At 42.6% G+C, this 17,858-nt stretch overlaps 1 pseudogene; it reads right to left on the bottom strand.

Moving 5' to 3' along the window:
* Positions 1 to 2,529: 2,529 nt before the first annotated feature.
* On the bottom strand, positions 2,530 to 9,756 carry LOC138762405 (phosphoserine aminotransferase-like; annotated as a pseudogene).
* Positions 9,757 to 17,858: the final 8,102 nt, after the last annotated feature.

Raw genomic sequence — 17,858 nt, 5'->3', positions numbered from 1 at the left:
TTAGTGTCCCAGGTTTTGATACCTGCTTCAGGTCTTTGTGAGCAAGACTTTGAAAGGCTGACTAACTCTGCCTGAATCTAATTAGCTTGCTCACCCACCAAAGAGCCAGTGGCACCATTGTGCATCATTGGTGATCAGACCAGGCACAGGTAACAGATTTGCTTCACTGAAGAATATTAGTGAAATAGAAGGGGCTTTATGATATGTTGCATGGTAATCAATACTGAAATTAGTTATTATTTTAAAACTCCAGCTATTCACAGAACTAAATATAAAATACCCTTCTGCTGAGGTAAAATTTGAACTCTGGACCTTTCATCCAGTTCTCTGTATTGATGATCCAATTGTAACAAGGCCAAAGTACTCAATAATCCATCAACAATAGATATTCACCAAGACAAATGGTTACTTAAATAAAAGTTGTTTTTAATTATCTTTAAACATGAATCAGAATCACACTTTAACTTATCACTATTGACTTAATTAACCTAACTTAACCACCTTCTAATTCAAAGCGCACGTGTATGCAACGTGTGTGTAAGTTCAGAAAAGTTCTTTGATTCACAGTCCAATCTCACTTCTCATTCCTCCAAGTTCACTGGTTGCAGGCAATTCTGATACTGTGCACAGAATTTAGCATTTATAAAGTTCACCAGGCTTTGGTGCTTGAATGGTAAATAGTTACCGCTCAGGAAGGTTCTTGTCAGTTTTCAGAGAGAGATTTGTTGTTCGTTGGACACTCACAACTGATTCCTTTTTAATCAGCCACTTCAGTGTCTTGTCAAAGAAACTTGCCCCCTCGGGGTTCTCCAGATGATAGCCTCTTTCTTTCAAAAATGAACCACAGAGCTCCTTTTTGTTTCCCTTATTTCAAGTGAAAAATTAGGCAGCCATTCTTCTCCTCTTGCACAAACCACAAGGGCTTTGACCAGGCTGAACAAAGCACTCACAACCCGTCTTCCAAATGGGGTTTTTCCACAAGCTTGCCAGCTTGTCCTGTTCCAGTCCCAGATGCTGCTGACTGTAACACTGTAGAACTGAATTCTCTCCCTCCCTGTTTGACTCTCTCTGCTTGCAAAACCAAATGACCCTCCTAGTTCTGCTACAGACAGTCTGAGGCTCTGACTGGTTCTTTCATCTGTTGCCTTTTTGTAAGCAACAATCCATTAGTGAAGTCTCTTGGGCACTCTCCAAGGGCCCTGAGGCCAACATGTCTAGCATGAGCTGAGCTCCAATATTTTAAATAAGATACTCTAAAAATCATGTCCCAATTTATCTCCCAAAAATATATCAATACACAACATAATCTGTCACAATAATTTAAATACAATTTCAGCCTCCACAAAAGTGTTTTACAAAAGCCAAAAGGCACACAATTGTGTTTACTTGATGTTCCATGTCTTAATGAATAAATGGCAGCTAGAATCCAAATTCAAGTAGAAATGTGAGATTTCCACTGATGAGTGGATGGTCTGAAAATGCCATTATGCAGAAAGTTGGCGAGATGAGTTTGCAAACGTCGACGAGTGTGATGAAACAGAAGATTATTTGCCAATGGATGAGGAGGATGTGAAAGAGAATGCGGAGGAATGGGAATTAAGGGGGTGCTTTGAATAAGGAACGAATTAGAGCACATGATCGGTGTAGCGACCACCATCCATGCAAAAGCAGCTCAGAGGCTAAGTCGGCTCTTTACGCACACAAACAAATTCATACCGAAGTCCTGATGCATTTTCAATTATTTATCAGGACTTGTAACGATCATTGTAATGTGATAACGATAACGGTCAACAGAAAATATCGGAACCCGACTCACCCACCGTCCATTCCCACCCCCCAGAGCAGCCAATGTGGGCTGACGACGACTCCATTCGCGCGCCACCAATGGCCCAAGTCAATCACGCAGGCGCACTGGAAGATTCTGAACGCGCTCAGCCTCCGGGATGCCGCCGACGCCTGCAGCCAAATGGACGATGGTAAGCTCGTGCACCGGCCCCAAGTTTACTATGTCTCAAATAATAATTACACAGATATAAATAACAATCAGATAGAAAAAAATTCCAATATTATGTAGATCTTCTTTCTTCATCGGCCAGAGGTTATCAGAACATAGCCTTGAAAAGAGTGATATTTACCCCCACTCCGGACCAGTAAAGTCTGTGTAGTGGGCAGAGGGGAGAAAAAACCCAACAAAAATAAAATCAGCCAAGGTTTTAGGAGTTTTTTCCACTGTCACAGTCAGGACATTTGAATTCCACTGACAGACCTGTGGCCCTTTCAACAGCATCGTGTTATTTTTAGCAGCTTTGTCAGGAAGGGCACTCGCCATTTGCATTCCTAGTGCATATTAGATATCCATTGTGCTTCTGCAGGTCGAGACAGCCAGACACACGCATAGAATCCATTTAATCCATCAAAAATATCATAGATTTCACAGCACTGTTCTGGCCCATGGCTTCAGCACCTCCACAATTGTTGATCCATTGCAAGACCAATCCCATAATGTCAATATTGTAGGTTGCTGGACCTTCATACTGGGCCTTCTTTCAGTGCAAATCCCAGAAGCTCCTCTCTGATTATTACCACAGTCACCCCAGCAGATTTTTCTGAGCACCAGCAAAAAATCAAACTAAACTTGGTTACAATCACTGGGTTTGAAAGAAAACTTGAGGACATGTCACCGACCCAGCACACTTCCCTTTACGTCTGGGATAAAGGGGAAATTCCACACCATGAACAGTCTCATTCTTCTTCTTTGGCTTGGCTTCGCGGACGAAGATTTATGGAGGGGGTAAAAGTCCACGTCAGCTGCAGGCTCGTTTGTGGCTGACAAGTCCGATGCGGAACAGGCAGACACGGTTGCAGCGGCTGCAGGGGAAAATTGGTTGGTTGGGTTGGCTGTTGGGTTTTTCCTCCTTTGCCTTTTGTCAGTGAGGTGGGCTCTGCGGTCTTCTTCAAAGGAGGTTGCTGCCCGCCAAACTGTGAGGCGCCAAGATGCACGGTTTGAGGCGATATCAGCCCACTGGCGGTGGTCAATGTGGCAGGCACCAAGAGATTTCTTTAGGCAGTCCTTGTACCTTTTCTTTGGTGCACCTCTGTCACGGTGGCCAGTGGAGAGCTCGCCATATAACACGATCTTGGGAAGGCGATGGTCCTCCATTCTGGAGACATGACCCACCCAGTCTCATTAGTGCAATGGTAAACATAAGAGGCATTCAGGTTCAAATTCCAATTGCTTGGATTCGGAATAGTTCTGTAAGGATCAAGCTTGGGGTGCACGATACTCACTTTTCCATATTTCTCTGCTTCTTTGGCTTCATTGGCAGTCCAGGTTCCAGGAACCATGTAATCTGCACTCCTCTCTATTATTAATCCAGTATGATTTAAAGGTACAGCACTGAACAATCCAGTTCCACCTCCCTGGAGAAAGATCACTGTAGTTTTCAGGTAATTTGAGTTCTTTCAGGTCAATTTTTGGGGGTAAATTTTATTTATCATTTGCATCAATACAAACATTAATTCAATAGAAATAATATCTTATAACAACATAATACAATTTTATATACAACATAATACAATTTTTTTTTCCATTTTCTCCCCCACTCCTATCCCTCCTACCTCCCCAAAGAAAAGCAAGAAAAACACCTAAATCTATACATTTACTATTATTACATAATTATCTTATTTTCTAACTATTAATTATTAACTTGAGAGGAGCGGGTGATGTGGAGGATATGAATGGACCTTTATTCACAAAATCCATATACAGTTCCCAAATAAAAATTCCTGATCTGATTCCTCAATCTACAAATAATTTTTTTCTAATGCTATATAGTTTTGCATTTCAATGTTCCCTTTATCTATTGCTACAAAATTCTCCATTTTCCACATTATTGCTACACATTTCTTCGCTGCCGCTATTCCTATACTCAGAAATTTTATTCGATATTTATCCAACTTCAATTTCACATCTGCTTCATATATATTATCATGTACAAATATTCTCAGATCTTTTTGTATTTTTATCTTCATAATTTGTCCTAATAATATATTCAAATCCTTTCAGAATTCTTCCACTTTTACACAAGACCAAACTGAATGTAAAAAAAAGTCCCAATGACTTTATTACATCGAAAACATTTATCAGAATGATTGTTGTTAAAACCTGTCACATTTGTGGCCCGAAATGTGAAGTTAATAAAACATTAAACACAAGTTTTATCAGGTAAACTTCTGAGTGTCTTTATTCTCCCGTTTCCTTTGTTCTCCTGCTTGCATTCTTATCTCTCTCTCATACCACGTGACTTCCGGTACATCTCATACATATTCATTATCATGACATCCCTCCTTTAATCAGAAATAAACTTTACCTTCACTTACCAATATCCTTTGGAAACTTACAAACATCGTAACTAATGGTAATACTATAACTCAACTACATAAAATTTACTTCCTACAGCACTCATACATGCACTTTATGATATAAGATTAAATACTGTCCCAAAGTTCTTATTAAAACTATGGCACAAAGTCTTCGTATCGTTTGGGCACTTTCCAGTTTCGTTTCGGCCTGCCTGCGATATTGTCGTCGCTTCTCGGTTGTTCACTCTCAGCGTCGAAAATACTGCTCGCCACGGCTTCGGGTGTTTCTGGCGCTCTAGTCACTTCATCAGGAGTGCTGGTAACTGCCTCTGGAACATCATCAGGTCTCTCAGTTTCAGCATCTCGTATTGGCCTTTCAACCTCTTCGCTCGATGTATCTCTGGACTGGTACCTTTTTACACCTGAGACATTTCTCTTACACAGGACTCCAGTCAGAGACTTGACTGTCACCATACTGCCACTTCTGGATACAACAGTATAGGGTTGATGGTAATAAGGTGTGTCTAGCTTACCACCAGTTTCCTTTATTTCTGGCATTTTTGTGCAGATTTTTCTCCCAAAAAATGCTTCTGCAGGACTTTTTCCAGTGGTTGCATGAGGCGTTGCTCGATAGACAGCCACATAAGATAGCAATGCTTCTCGCCAATTTTGTCCTTCTGCGTGTGCAATCCTCAATCGTTTTTCAATGGACTGATTTTGTCTCTCTACTTCTCCATTGGCTTGCGGCCATTTTGGAGTTACTTTATGATGGTGGATACCTGTGGTCCTCATGTATTCCGTAAATGTCTCTGAAATGAATTGTGGACCATTGTCAGAGTATAATGTAACAGGTAATCCATATCTTGCGAATATCTCTGCTAACGCTTGTATTGTTTTTTCAGTGGTTGTGGACTTCAACACCATGTACTCATAGTATCTGCTGTAGTAATCTATCACTACCATAATTGATTCACCCGTCGGTAAAGGTCCAAGAAAATCAACAGCTACGTCGATCCCTGGTCCTGTCGGAAGTTGCGTACTCCGGATCGGTTCTGGCAGATTACTCCTACTTGTGATTTGACATCCGTGACAAGTTTTAACAAATTTCTTGGTGTCTTTATCACAACTTGGCCACCATACCTTGGTCCTGAGGTTTTGCTTGGTACCAACAATGCCTAGGTGTCCTTCATGCGCTAAGGATACGATCTTCGGTCTCAATCTTTGTGGAATCACCAATCTGCAACATCTCAATATACACTGTCCGATGCAACAAAGTTCGTCTCTAATGGGAATGTAAGCCTTGTGAGTACACTTGTCCCATTGTCCACTCTGTATGCATTCTCTTACTTCCATGAGTTCTGGATCACGTTCGGATTCTCTCTCAACTTCCTTCGTAGTCACAGCTTTCGGTGTCGCCTGAATAGCTACGAAGCATACAAAGCTCTCTGTTTCTGTTCCCAATTCTGACTTGGATTGTGGACCACCATCCTTCACCAATCTGGACAGCGGATCAGCAAATTTTGTTTTCCCTGCAATGTGGATTACTTTATATTTGTAGGGTTGTAGTCTGAGTACCCATCTCTCTATTCTGGCACATGGTTTGGATCTAGGTGCATAGATCACCTCTAATGGCTTATGATCTGTGATGAGTTCAAATTCAATGCCGTAGAAATATGCATGGAACCTCTCACAGGCCCATACAAGTCCGAATGCTTCTTTCTCTGTCTGAGAGTATCTTCTTTCCACATCTGATAACGATCTGCTGGCATAGGCAATGATTCTTGGTCCTCCATCATGCATCTGGACCAACATGGCTCCTAAACCAACCGGGCTGGCATCCGCTATGACTTTGGTTAATGCCGCCGGATCGTAATATCCAAGAGTTTTTGCATCTATCAGGTTTTGCTTCAGCGCTGTGAACGCTTTCTTCTGCTCAGATCCAAAATGAAATGGTACACCTTTCCTGGTTAGTTTCCTTAGTGGTTCTGCCACTGTAGTGAAATTAGGAATGAACTTTGCACAAAAATTGACCAATCCCAGGAAACTCCTCACCTCTGTTGCATTCTGAGGAGCACGTGCCTCTGCAATAGCTTTCACCTTGGCCTCTGCAGGGTTTAGTCCTTTCCGTGTAAGTCTGTGTCCCATGAAGTCCATTTCTGACACACTGAACTGGCACTTGTTTCCATTCACGGTAAGGCCTGCCTCCTGTAGCCTAGATAGTACACGCCTCAACCGTTTGTCATGCTCTTCCTTCGTTGGTGCATGGACTATGATGTCATCAGAAATGTTGGCAACTTCAGGAATGCCTTGAATCACTCGATGGATTTCATACTGGTAGATCTCCGAAGCTGCATTAATTCCCAATGATAGTCTCTTGTAATGATACAATCCACAGTGAGTCACAAATGTTGTTACATCTCGGGAACCTGGATCCAGCTCTAATTGATGATAGCCCCATTTCAGATCAATTATTGAGAATATCTTACTGGTAGTTAGTTCTTGAAGTATTTCCTCCACCGTTGGTATAGGGTGTCGTTCTCTAATTATAGCTTCATTGGCCATTCTCATGTCAACACATAGTCTTATGTCACCCTTTGGTTTGGGCACAATCACTACTGGGCTGACCCATTGTGTCGAATGTTCCACTGGTTCAATAATGTCTTGTTCGATCAATTCTTTAATTTTGGCTTCGACTTTCCCACGAAGTCCAAACGGAGTTCGGCGCATTGGTTGTGCCTTGGGTTTGACCGTTTCATCTACCGCTAGCTTCAATTGTCGACCTTTCAGCTTTCCTACTCCTTGGAAGACTGCGGGGAATTCTTGCTTCATATCCTCGTATGACTGAATTGAATTGACACAAGCTCCAATATGAAGTATTGCCAGGTCTTGCGCTGTGCTTCTACTCAGCAATGGTTCTCCCCTCTCTTCTATGACCATAAACTCTGCTTCGGTGTACTTATCTCCAGCTTCAACAGTTGCAGTAAAACATCCAATGGTCTGCAATGGCTTTGTTGCTGTGTATGGATACAGTTTCTTGGAACACTTCTTTGAGGTACAGATGATCTTTTTCCTTTTCAACTTCTCCCATAAATGTCGATCAATCACATTACTGTCACTGCCTGAGTCTACAATGACCAGCACTGTCACTCCACCAATGATCACTGGGACCTTCTCATGATGTACTTCATTCAACGTAAATTGGTAACAACTCTGTTCCTCCTGGGTATCATCATCGTCACCGTCTATCTGGCGAATGGTATCTTTCTTTCCAGGATACTTTCCTTTCCCCCAGGTTTTGCCTTTGGAAGTTGTATTCTTCCTCTTCTGGTCTGCATTGGACTTGCTTTTGCACACTTTCTGCAAACTTTGCCTTTGGCCGGGCAATATGGGTCTTTTCCAAAGTGACCTCGGTTTCCACATCGATAACACTCCACGTCCTGTGTCGACGTATATCTTGGCTGATCATGGCGATGTGAGAGCCTCTTAATTTGCTGGCTTGAGTTGTCTTTCAGGGTCATGGTATGAAATTGCTCTTCAACAGCCTCTAATGCAGCAGCAATGGTTAAAGCATCGGTGAGTTCCAACTCACCCCCTCTTTCCAGTAGACGTCTTCTGAGTTTATCTGATCTGCAGTGCTGTACAACTTGATCCAATAATTGGTTGTCCAAATCAGCTGACATGTAATTGCATCCAACAGCTAGCTGGCGTAGTCTCGTCACGTACTGAGCAATTGTCTGGCCATCTTCTTGTCTCGTTCTCCGAAACAAATGGCGTTGAAATGTAGCATTCGGTGTCACTACATAGTGTGCATTTAATGCATCTACCACTTTCTGGTACTCATCCTTTCTTCCAGTATTCAAAAGTGTCTTAAATGTTTCCCGAACTGCAGGTCCAGCAGTGAAAAGAAGTAATGCCCTTCTCTGTGCTTTTTGTTCAACTGTACCAGTATGTAGAAATAGGCCACAACTGTTGGCGTAGGATTCAAATTCTTCCAGCCATGCCTTCCATTTCACACTTACAGTGCTTGCATCACCAGTCGGGTCAAAATGAGCAATTCCACTATGTGTTAGAAAGTCACTGTCTGCCCCAGCCATGAGGAAATATTCCAGCTCCAAGAGTACTGAGTCAAAGAGAAAATTCTTATCACCTTGAAGTTGTCTGTAATCCTCTATAATCTTGTTTAGTCCTTAATTTTCTTCAAGCTTCTTTCATCCTCGTCGCCAATGTCACATTTGTGGCCCGAAATGTGAAGTTAATAAAACATTAAACACAAGTTTTATCAGGTAAACTTCTGAGTGTCTTTATTCTCCCGTTTCCTTTGTTCTCCTGCTTGTGTTCTTATCTCTCTCTCATACCACGTGACTTCTGGTACATCTCATACATATTCATTATCATGACAAAACCATTTAATTTATAAGGAGTAATTGATGTAAAAAATTGCATTGAACCATTTGATATTTGGCATTAATCTTATTTGTAGCACTCTCTTTACACAATCTTGACCATATTTCTTGAATTTGTATATTTAAATCTTTTTCCCGTCTTTGTTTAGATTTATACAAATCCTTTTCCTCATAATATCTTGCTGGTCATTTTCAGCCATGCTGACAATTTTGATGAAGTTTGCTGATCTGTGGCTCATTTCCAGAACACTAGTTCCAAGCCCTCTGTAATCCAACAGCTCTTTCTGTGCTTGAAGCAGGCTTGGTTGCGGGAGCTTCCCAGGACCAGCAGCAAAATTAAGTATTTGCTTCCTGCTACCATCCTTTGCAGATGCGATGAGCTTCTGATAAGTTAACAATGTGTTTTCAAGAACAAAGACAACTTTCTCCACATTCAGCTTCACGCAGGTCCTGATCAGCTGTGTTACTTCTGAAACTTGTTTGGCTTTCTAGGTATACGTTGCCTTTATCCTTGCATTAGCCTTTTGTTCCTCCTCTCGAAGACTGATGGTACCATTTCCATATGCTTGAGACCATCATTCTTAGTGCTGATTTTTTTGTCCCAGTTGTCTTCTCTTACTTTTCATCCTCAAATGTTCTTTCTTTTTAGTCCTCAGTTCACTATCTTTCCACTCAAAATGTCTGTACATCTCACAAATATCAGTAATGGATGATTCCATTGCATTTAGCTTTGCAGTTATTTCTTTTGATTATACAATTGCCTCCTTTGCTTAACATCCACTTGAACAATGCCATGTTGATTGAAATGACCTTATTGGAGTACATGGATTTTTTTTTAATTTTTTTATTTTACAATGTATCAGTCTCCTGTATAGATCTGAAGGAGCCGAGTTTCTTTTATCACCTTTACAATCATCAATTTAGTCTTTGCAGTTCCTATAGGAACATTTGTACGACTCACAAAGGTAGCCCGTTTTAGGTTCTGGTGCATCAATCAGCTCTTGTAAATAGGATACAAATCCATAAGTTCTTGAATGGGTCTAGTAGGTAGCTTCCTTGCCCCTGAAAAAGTAGGTGCATGCACCATATTTACTTTTTGCCTCTGTTTATCCTTCATGAGGTCAGAGGCTGGTCATGGCCAGAATTAACATGTACCCAAGCAAAGATCTGGACCCACTGCAATTCGCCTATCATCACAATCGCTCCACAGCAGATGCAACATCACTGGCTCTCCTCTCAGCTCTGGATCACCTCGAAAACAGAAATTCATACATGGGCTGTTCTTCATTGACTACAGCTCAGCCTTCAATACCATTATTCCTCCAATGCGGGCCAAGAGCTACAAACACTCAGCATCTGTACCGCACTCTGAAACTGAATCCTTGACTTTCACATCAGAAGAACACAGTCAGTATGAATTGGAAACGTCTCCTCCTCACTGATTATCAATACAGGTACACCCCAAGGATGTATGCTTCGCCCACTGCTCAATTTGTTATACACCCCTGACTATGTGGCCAGGCACAATTCCAATGCCATCTACGTTTGCTGACAGAATTACAAACGGGATTGAGGAAGTGTACAGGAGGGAGATGGATCAGCTCATTGATTCGTCTAATTACAACAACCTTGCGCTCAACATCAGAAAAACCAAGGAAATGATTGTGGACTTCAAAAAGAAGTAAGGGGAACATGACCCAAGGGCTCAGTAGTGGAGAGGGTCAAGAACTTCAAATTCCTGGATGTCAACATCTCCGAGGATCTGTCCTGGAGCCTCCACATTGATGCAATCACAAAGAAGGGTCACAAGTGGCTATACTTTGTGAGGTGTCTGAGGAGATTCGGTATGTCACTGAAGGCTCTCATAATCTTCTACAGGTATACCGTGGAGAGCATTCTGGCTGGTTGCATCACTGCCTGATATAGAGGTGCCAAATCTCAGGATAAGAATAAACTCCAGAGGGTTGTTTACTCGGCCTGCGACATCACAGGCTCCAGACTTAATTCCATCGGTGACATCTACATGAGGTGGTGCCTTAAAAAAGCAGCCTCTATCCTCAAAAACCCCCAGCACCCAGGCCATGCCTTCTTCAATCTGCTACCATCAGGAAAAAGGTAGAGGAGCCTAATGACGAGCACAAGGACAGCAGCTTCCCCACTGCCATCAAATTCTTGAATAATCAATGAACCAAAGACACTGCCTTACTTTGTGTGCTCTATCATTTTAATTTTTTTGTAGTAATGTTATAAGATGGTTCTAATATGAATGTTTGCTCTATGATGCTGCCACAGAACACCGAATTTCATGACTTGTTCATGACAATAAATTCTGATTCAGATTCCGATTCTTCCATGATCACACAAACAAAGGCCCTCAGATTATTCAGTGAAATATAGGTTTCAACATACTTGGCATTCCTTGAATCCTTCATATTGAGCTCGAGCATAATTGGCTCATAGATGTGTGCACAGAATTTACTCCTGATCTTGCATAACTGTAGTACAGCCATGTATGTATCTCTAAATCGATCTTGAAGTTTTGCCTCTTTAAAGTTCATCATGTCTTCAAGTTTTTTTGATATTAGCCAGGTTGTTTATGATGGTGCTTACAGTTTGAGGGCTAAATTGTTTCATATTGTTCTCAGCACACTTCCTAAGGGCAAACAAAGTTTGCACAACTTGGAGATGAAGTTGCTCCAAAAGATGCATTGTCATCTGTGGTCAGCCTCACTCCATCTCATTTATGTAATTGAGTTTACAGTACCCTGTCAGGATGCAGAGGAGGAGACCTATGAGCACAAGAAACTGAGTTACACTGAGCATGCAGCTGAGGTGCAGCAGCATGGCTGGAAGGCAAAGGTCCGACAGGTTGAAGTAGGCCGCAGAGGATTTGCAGTCAGATTGACATCAAGGCTGTCTGTAGTGCGAGGAAAGATACACTAACAAGCAGTTAAAGATCTCTCCAGAGCTGCTGAAAAGGGTAGTCAGTGGCTCTGGATGAGGAGAAAGGATTCCACCTGAGCACTTAAGTGAGTGAATGGCATCTAGGGGGTGAGCCCGGGATGCCGGGATTCACTGCTGAACCCTCCGGAGGTGTGTGGGTCTATCAGTGAAATGCCGAGAAAGGAGGATGCCCACTTGATAACCCAGAATATGCCACCATTCACTTGGCCACCCTGCAGAGTCTGGCAGCAAGTCTCAGGAGGGCAATAAGGGAATATTAACACTTAGTCTACAAAACGTATCTGCATTCCACCATGTTCTAATTGCAGTTTCCAACAGGCCACCAGAGGAACCTGTGGAGGAAAATCTGAACACAAAGGGTTAAGGGTTCACCCATAAGTTGCTTACAAGAACATAAAAGGGTCAGTTGTATATTGCTTAAGTGGAGGCAGGGAACCGCAAGTTGCGATTTATCTGCAGACATGATAAGCTTCGGAATTCTGTGAAACAATGATTAAATTATTGCCAAATGTTGACAATTATAAACTATTGTCAGGGTGACTGCAACAGGAAACCACATGCAGGAATGCACTGACATTTATTGTATATAAACTCTGTTAAAACTGGCTGTGAGCAGAGCAAGCTCAGGCTGGGTGCTGGGCATGTTCTCCAAGATATCTTGCTAATAAAACTCTTTCAAAGTGTTACCCTGGCATTGGTAGTTGATTCTTTTTCCACAACAGAACCGTAACAGGTTACGGCCTTCATCTGGTATTTTCACCTGGTGGAACATTGCTTCAATGTCTGCAGTGATGACAACAGGTTCTTTACGGAATTTAGCCAAGACTCTGCAAAACTTTTGGATATCATGTCAGTTGTGTAGTCCGAATGAAAGGAAGAATCCGTCTTGAATTTTCTCTTTAGGATCAGTGTACGTTGCTCAGCAACAATTCTATTGACAGGCATGTATATTTATCCTTCCTGTAAAGGAAATCCAATGCAATAATGGCAATTGACTGGTTTGGCAGATTTTGAGACGAAATCCAAGAACTACTCATCTTCTCCTAAAGGTTCTTGGTCATCATTGAGGCACTCAGCAAAGTCAAGCCTGAGCTGCTGTTCCCACAGCTCATCAAGTTTCATAACTGATATTCTGTTGACACCTGTCGCTGACTTCTCCTGCCAAGCGTGATTTTGACAGTGTAAGGTCCATCTCCCACACTCCATATTACATCTAGTGGTTTCAGAGCCTTTGGTTCATCTGAGCCAATCAGCATCTCTATCTCAGAGCCAATTTCAGGTAGATGAATATTCTTCAGACAAGACCACCAATCAATATCGTGTTGATGTGGGATGTTTCCTTTGTTCACAGGCATAATCTTCTGGGTGTATATACCTGGGAGATCACAAAACTCATTGCTGTCCAGTCCAGTGACCTCTAAGCCTGAAACAATTATGGTTTCAACGACCTTCCTTTGACCCATAGTTATCAATAGAATTCTTGACCTTCTTTCCTGAAGATAAAACTTATTCATTAGCCCCACTGTGCAAAATAATGCAGTGCTACTTGGGTCAAAAAAATGCATAACTATGCACTTGTGGCCACTGGAATCACAGTGGACACAACATAATAACCACACAAGATGTTTTTAGAGTGAATCAAACAGATTTACACCTCAACACCCATGCAACCTTTTAAAAGCCCAAATCACGAGCTCAACACACAATGACATAATCACACACTGACGTTACATGGCTGGTTCGATGCCTTCTGGGAGTTTTAATGCTGTCATAATGCCTCGACACAACCCCCGCCGCCACCACCCCCCCTCCCCCACCAGAACCAGTAGAAAGGTTTGTCTGTCTTTTAGGTGGTCGACCTCTGCGACGGACTGTCAGATGCTGCAGTGGGGAAGACTTGTCCACCTGAGCTGGTTTAAGCCTGTTCATAGTGAAAGACTGTGGCTTCCCTCCAATGTCCAATATACAGGTCGATCTAGTTTGTCTGAGAATCCTATAAAGTCCTTTGTAAGGTGTCTACAAAGGTTGATCAAGTGTTCCCCTATGGACAAAGACATTTTTGCTGTTTTTGAGGTCTTCACAAAGGAAGAGTGTTCTCCGTGTGAAGATGGTGGTATAGGGTAAATATTCCTACTGTCTCCCTTAGCCTGCTCAACAGTTCCTTAGGATCATCGCTGGAGTTGGAATGGTAGGGAATTAACTCCCCTGGGACCATCAACGATGTGCTGTACACGAGCTCCGCAGATGAAGCTAGGAGGTCCTCCTTTGGAGTTGCTCCAATGCCCAGTAAGACCCAGGGCAGCTCATCAGCCCAGTTTGGGCCCTCTAAGCCATCGAGGCTGATGAAATCTTTCCACCATTCCATTAGTCTGAGGATGATAGGCATTTGGATGATGAATTGTTGTATCGAGTCAGTGAGACAAAGCCGTCCACAGTGAGGAAGTAAATTGTGGTCCTCTATCTGAAGTAGCCAAAATGAGACACCCAGGAACTGAGGAACTCCCGAGCATGTGTCTGCAGTAGCATCTACCATAGGCATTGCCTCGGGCCACTGTGTAAACCTGTCTATTTCTGTAATAATATAATGCTATCCTCTTAAAACAGGAATTGGACCAACGATGTCCACATGGACATGAGCAAAATGCCGAGTAACTGCTGGGAAGGACTACAGTGGTACCTTAGTATGATGCTGAACTTTTGCTTTCTGGCAGGCAATGCAGGACCTCACAATTTGTGTAACATCTTTTTTAAGTCTGTGCCACATGAACCTGTCTGAAACCATGTGAACGGTCGATCTAATTGATGGACGTGAGAGACCCATGCACAGAGTCGAATACTCATTGTTTCCATGCTGTCAGAATTACTGAGCATGGGAGTCCCATTGATATATCACAGAGGAGTTCTTTTCTTTGGCTTGGCTTCGCGGACGAAGATTTATGGAGGGGGTAAAAAGTCCACGTCAGCTGCAGGCTCGTTTGTGGCTGACAAGTCCGATGCGGGACAGGCAGACACGATTGCAGCGGTTGCAAGGGAAAATTGGTTGGTTGGGGTTGGGTGTTGGGTTTTTCCTCCTTTGCCTTTTGTCAGTGAGGTGGGCTCTGCGGTCTTCTTCAAAGGAGGTTGCTGCCCGCCAAACTGTGAGGCGCCAAGATGCACGGTTTGAGGCGTTATCAGCCCACTGGCGGTGGTCAATGTGGCAGGCACCAAGAGATTTCTTTAGGCAGTCCTTGTACCTTTCCTTTGGTGCACCTCTGTCACGGTGGCCAGTGGAGAGCTCGCCATTAATTCCAAAATTGACATCTTTCAATTGCAAGTTTATGATTCCAGTCCAATAAGCATTCGTCTCATGGTCATGTTCTTGGGTCGTGGCCAAAGCTGTGTAGTCAATACCTTGATCTACAGATGAAGCCTCGAGTGGAGCAGAACGGGACAGTGCATCAGCTACTACATTGTCTTTTCCAGAATATGTAGTATTTTTGTGGAAAATTCTGAAATGAATAATAATTGCCAATGTTGTCGTGCTCTGCGACCTTGGAAAATGCAAATGTTAAGGGCCTGTGGTCAGTGTACATAGTAAAATCTCTGCCCTCCAAAAAAATATGGAAGTGTTGAATAGACAAGTAAATGGCCAATTATCAAAAGCGCTCTATTTCTTCTTTCCGTCATGAAGATGGTGGCTGAAGAATGCTAGCGGTTTCCATTGCCCATTGACATATTGATGAAGGGCACCTCCTACGGCCATACTGGAAGTGTCTGTAGAAAGGGTGGTGGTTGCTTGAAAACTGGGGAGCTGAGCACAGTGGCATGAGTCAGCAAACCTTTTGTCTTCAGAAGACGCTGCTTCCCTCTTCAATCCAATGGATGGTTCTGGCATTTCCGGAAAGTAAATCGAAAAGAGGCTTCATGATATGAGCTGTTCCTGGAAGAAACCAACGGTAAAAATTTACCATTCCAAAGAATTCCTGAAGGCTTTTAACCGTAGCTGGTCATGAGTACTTGGTAACGGCCTCAACTTTGGATGGCAGTGGAGTCACGCCTTCCTGAGTAATCCTATGCCCCAAGAAACATTACTTCTTGTCAAGACATGTTATTTCTTGTCCAGAATGCATTTATCTGGATTGATGGTCAGTCCAAAGTTCTGAAGATGAATAAAAGTGTATGAAGATGTTCCAAACATTCTTTCTTAGTTCCACTGGCCACTAAAATGTCGTTGAGGTAAATGAAGACATTGATCATACCACATCCTAAAACATCCATCACTCATTGAAATGATTGAGCAGCATTCTTTCATCCAAATGGCATTTGTAAAAATTCAAACAACCCAAATGGGATAATTATTGTTGTTTTTTGGAATGTCTTCTGGCTATACCAGTAGTTGGTGATAGCCACACACTGTCTATTTTGTAAATTAGCCGAGAATCCTGAATATGAGGTATCGGATAACGATCCGGAATGGTGGCGTCATTAAGCCGCCTGTAATCTCCACATGGTCGCCAAGTTCCATTGTGTTTCAGGACCATACATAATGGAGATGCCCAGGGGGTGTCAGACCTATGAATTATGGCTAGTTCATCCATCTTGGCAAAGTCTTCCTTAGCTAAATGCAGCTTCTCTGGAGGCAAGCGCCGCACTTTAGCTGGGATAGGAGGGCCCTTAGTACAAATACGATGAGTAAAATTGTGCTTTGCAGTGGAGGCAGAAAATTGTCAATTAGTAATCTCAGGGAAATCTTGGAGCATTCATCCACTGGTTTACTTAATGTTTGGAGGAGGAGAGCAGGGGTATAGGCATCTGCCAGGGAGTAGTTCCATCAAAAAGCCAATGTCCTTTTAAGTCGATAAAGAATGAATGAGCCTGAAGAAAATCTGCACCAATCAAAGGTTGGGATACTGCTGCTATAATAAATGGCCATGTGTAAAGATGATTCTCAAACTTGACAGTCATCTTCCTGGTGCCAAAGGTCAGAATGTTGGAACTGTTAACTGCTCATAGTTGCAGGTCTGGGGTCGGATGGCATGTGTCAAAACTGGTGGGTGGAAATACATCAACTTCTGAACCCGTGTCCACCAGAAATTTTCACTGGGACAACTGGTCCCATACATACAGTAGGCCTGCAGGTTTTTCAACTGCTGCAGCCCTTACTGATGGTTGGCCTGGGCGTTTCCCACAAACGACCAGGGTGGAAGGCACTTGTGGCCATTTACTCCCCAACGTCTGTGGTAATAACACCAAGATGAGGTGTTGGATAAATATTGGGAAGATTTTGGTAAGATTAGTGGGTTACATACATATCCACATTTTAAAACCGGACTTATTTGGAAGACTGAAGAATTCATATTCAGTGACATTGCAGGATCTTTGGAGATTTTTATGCACATTTCACAAGTAGGTGCTAATTGAAATGATATCATGAAATGAATAGCCATTGTTTTGGAGGAGACAAACTGTGTTTTGTTTATCTAAGCCAACAGCTTGACCAAGAGAGGAGAACTCCTGTTGTTTGCTGAAGAAGGTGGGGGGTTTTTGCAAGCGAGAGAGTCACTGTGCTTTCTGGCAGTCTCAGTTGGAGAGAGAGAGAGAGAGAGAGAGAGAGGGAGGGAGAGAAGACAAGCCCTCTCAGCTTGTGTGTCTGACACTGAAAGAAGCTGAACAGTGCAAGCCAGGAAGAGCTGGTTGGAAACAGAAAGTTCCAGAGCAGTGGATGGCTGGAAGTGCTATCTGTCTGATGTTTCTCTTGGAATAAGGGGAACAGAAAGGAACTCTATGGTAGTCTGAAGAAAAAGGTTACCATCTAGAAAACCCTGATGGGGCAAATTTCATCAGCAGGACATTGAGGTGACTAATGGTGGTACCTCAGTTGTGGAGATCCTGAAACAACAAATCTCTCTCTGCAAACCCTACAAGAACCTTCTTGAGCGGTAAACATTTACCTTTTGAGCAGCAAAGCCTGGTGAACTTTATACATGTTTAATTATGTGCACAGTATAAGAATTGCCTGCATCCAGAGAACTTGGAAGGAGAAGTGATATTGAACTGTGAACCAGAGAACTTTTCTTAAATTTACACACACATTACATACATGTGCACTTAGAATGAGAAGGGGGTTAATTTGGGTTAGTTAAGTATAGA

This window comes from Narcine bancroftii, chromosome 4 (assembly GCF_036971445.1).
Source record: "Narcine bancroftii isolate sNarBan1 chromosome 4, sNarBan1.hap1, whole genome shotgun sequence".
NCBI lineage: Eukaryota > Metazoa > Chordata > Chondrichthyes > Torpediniformes > Narcinidae > Narcine > Narcine bancroftii.
Note: the sequence above shows the minus strand (reverse complement) of the source record. Positions and strands in the feature narration are given on the sequence as shown.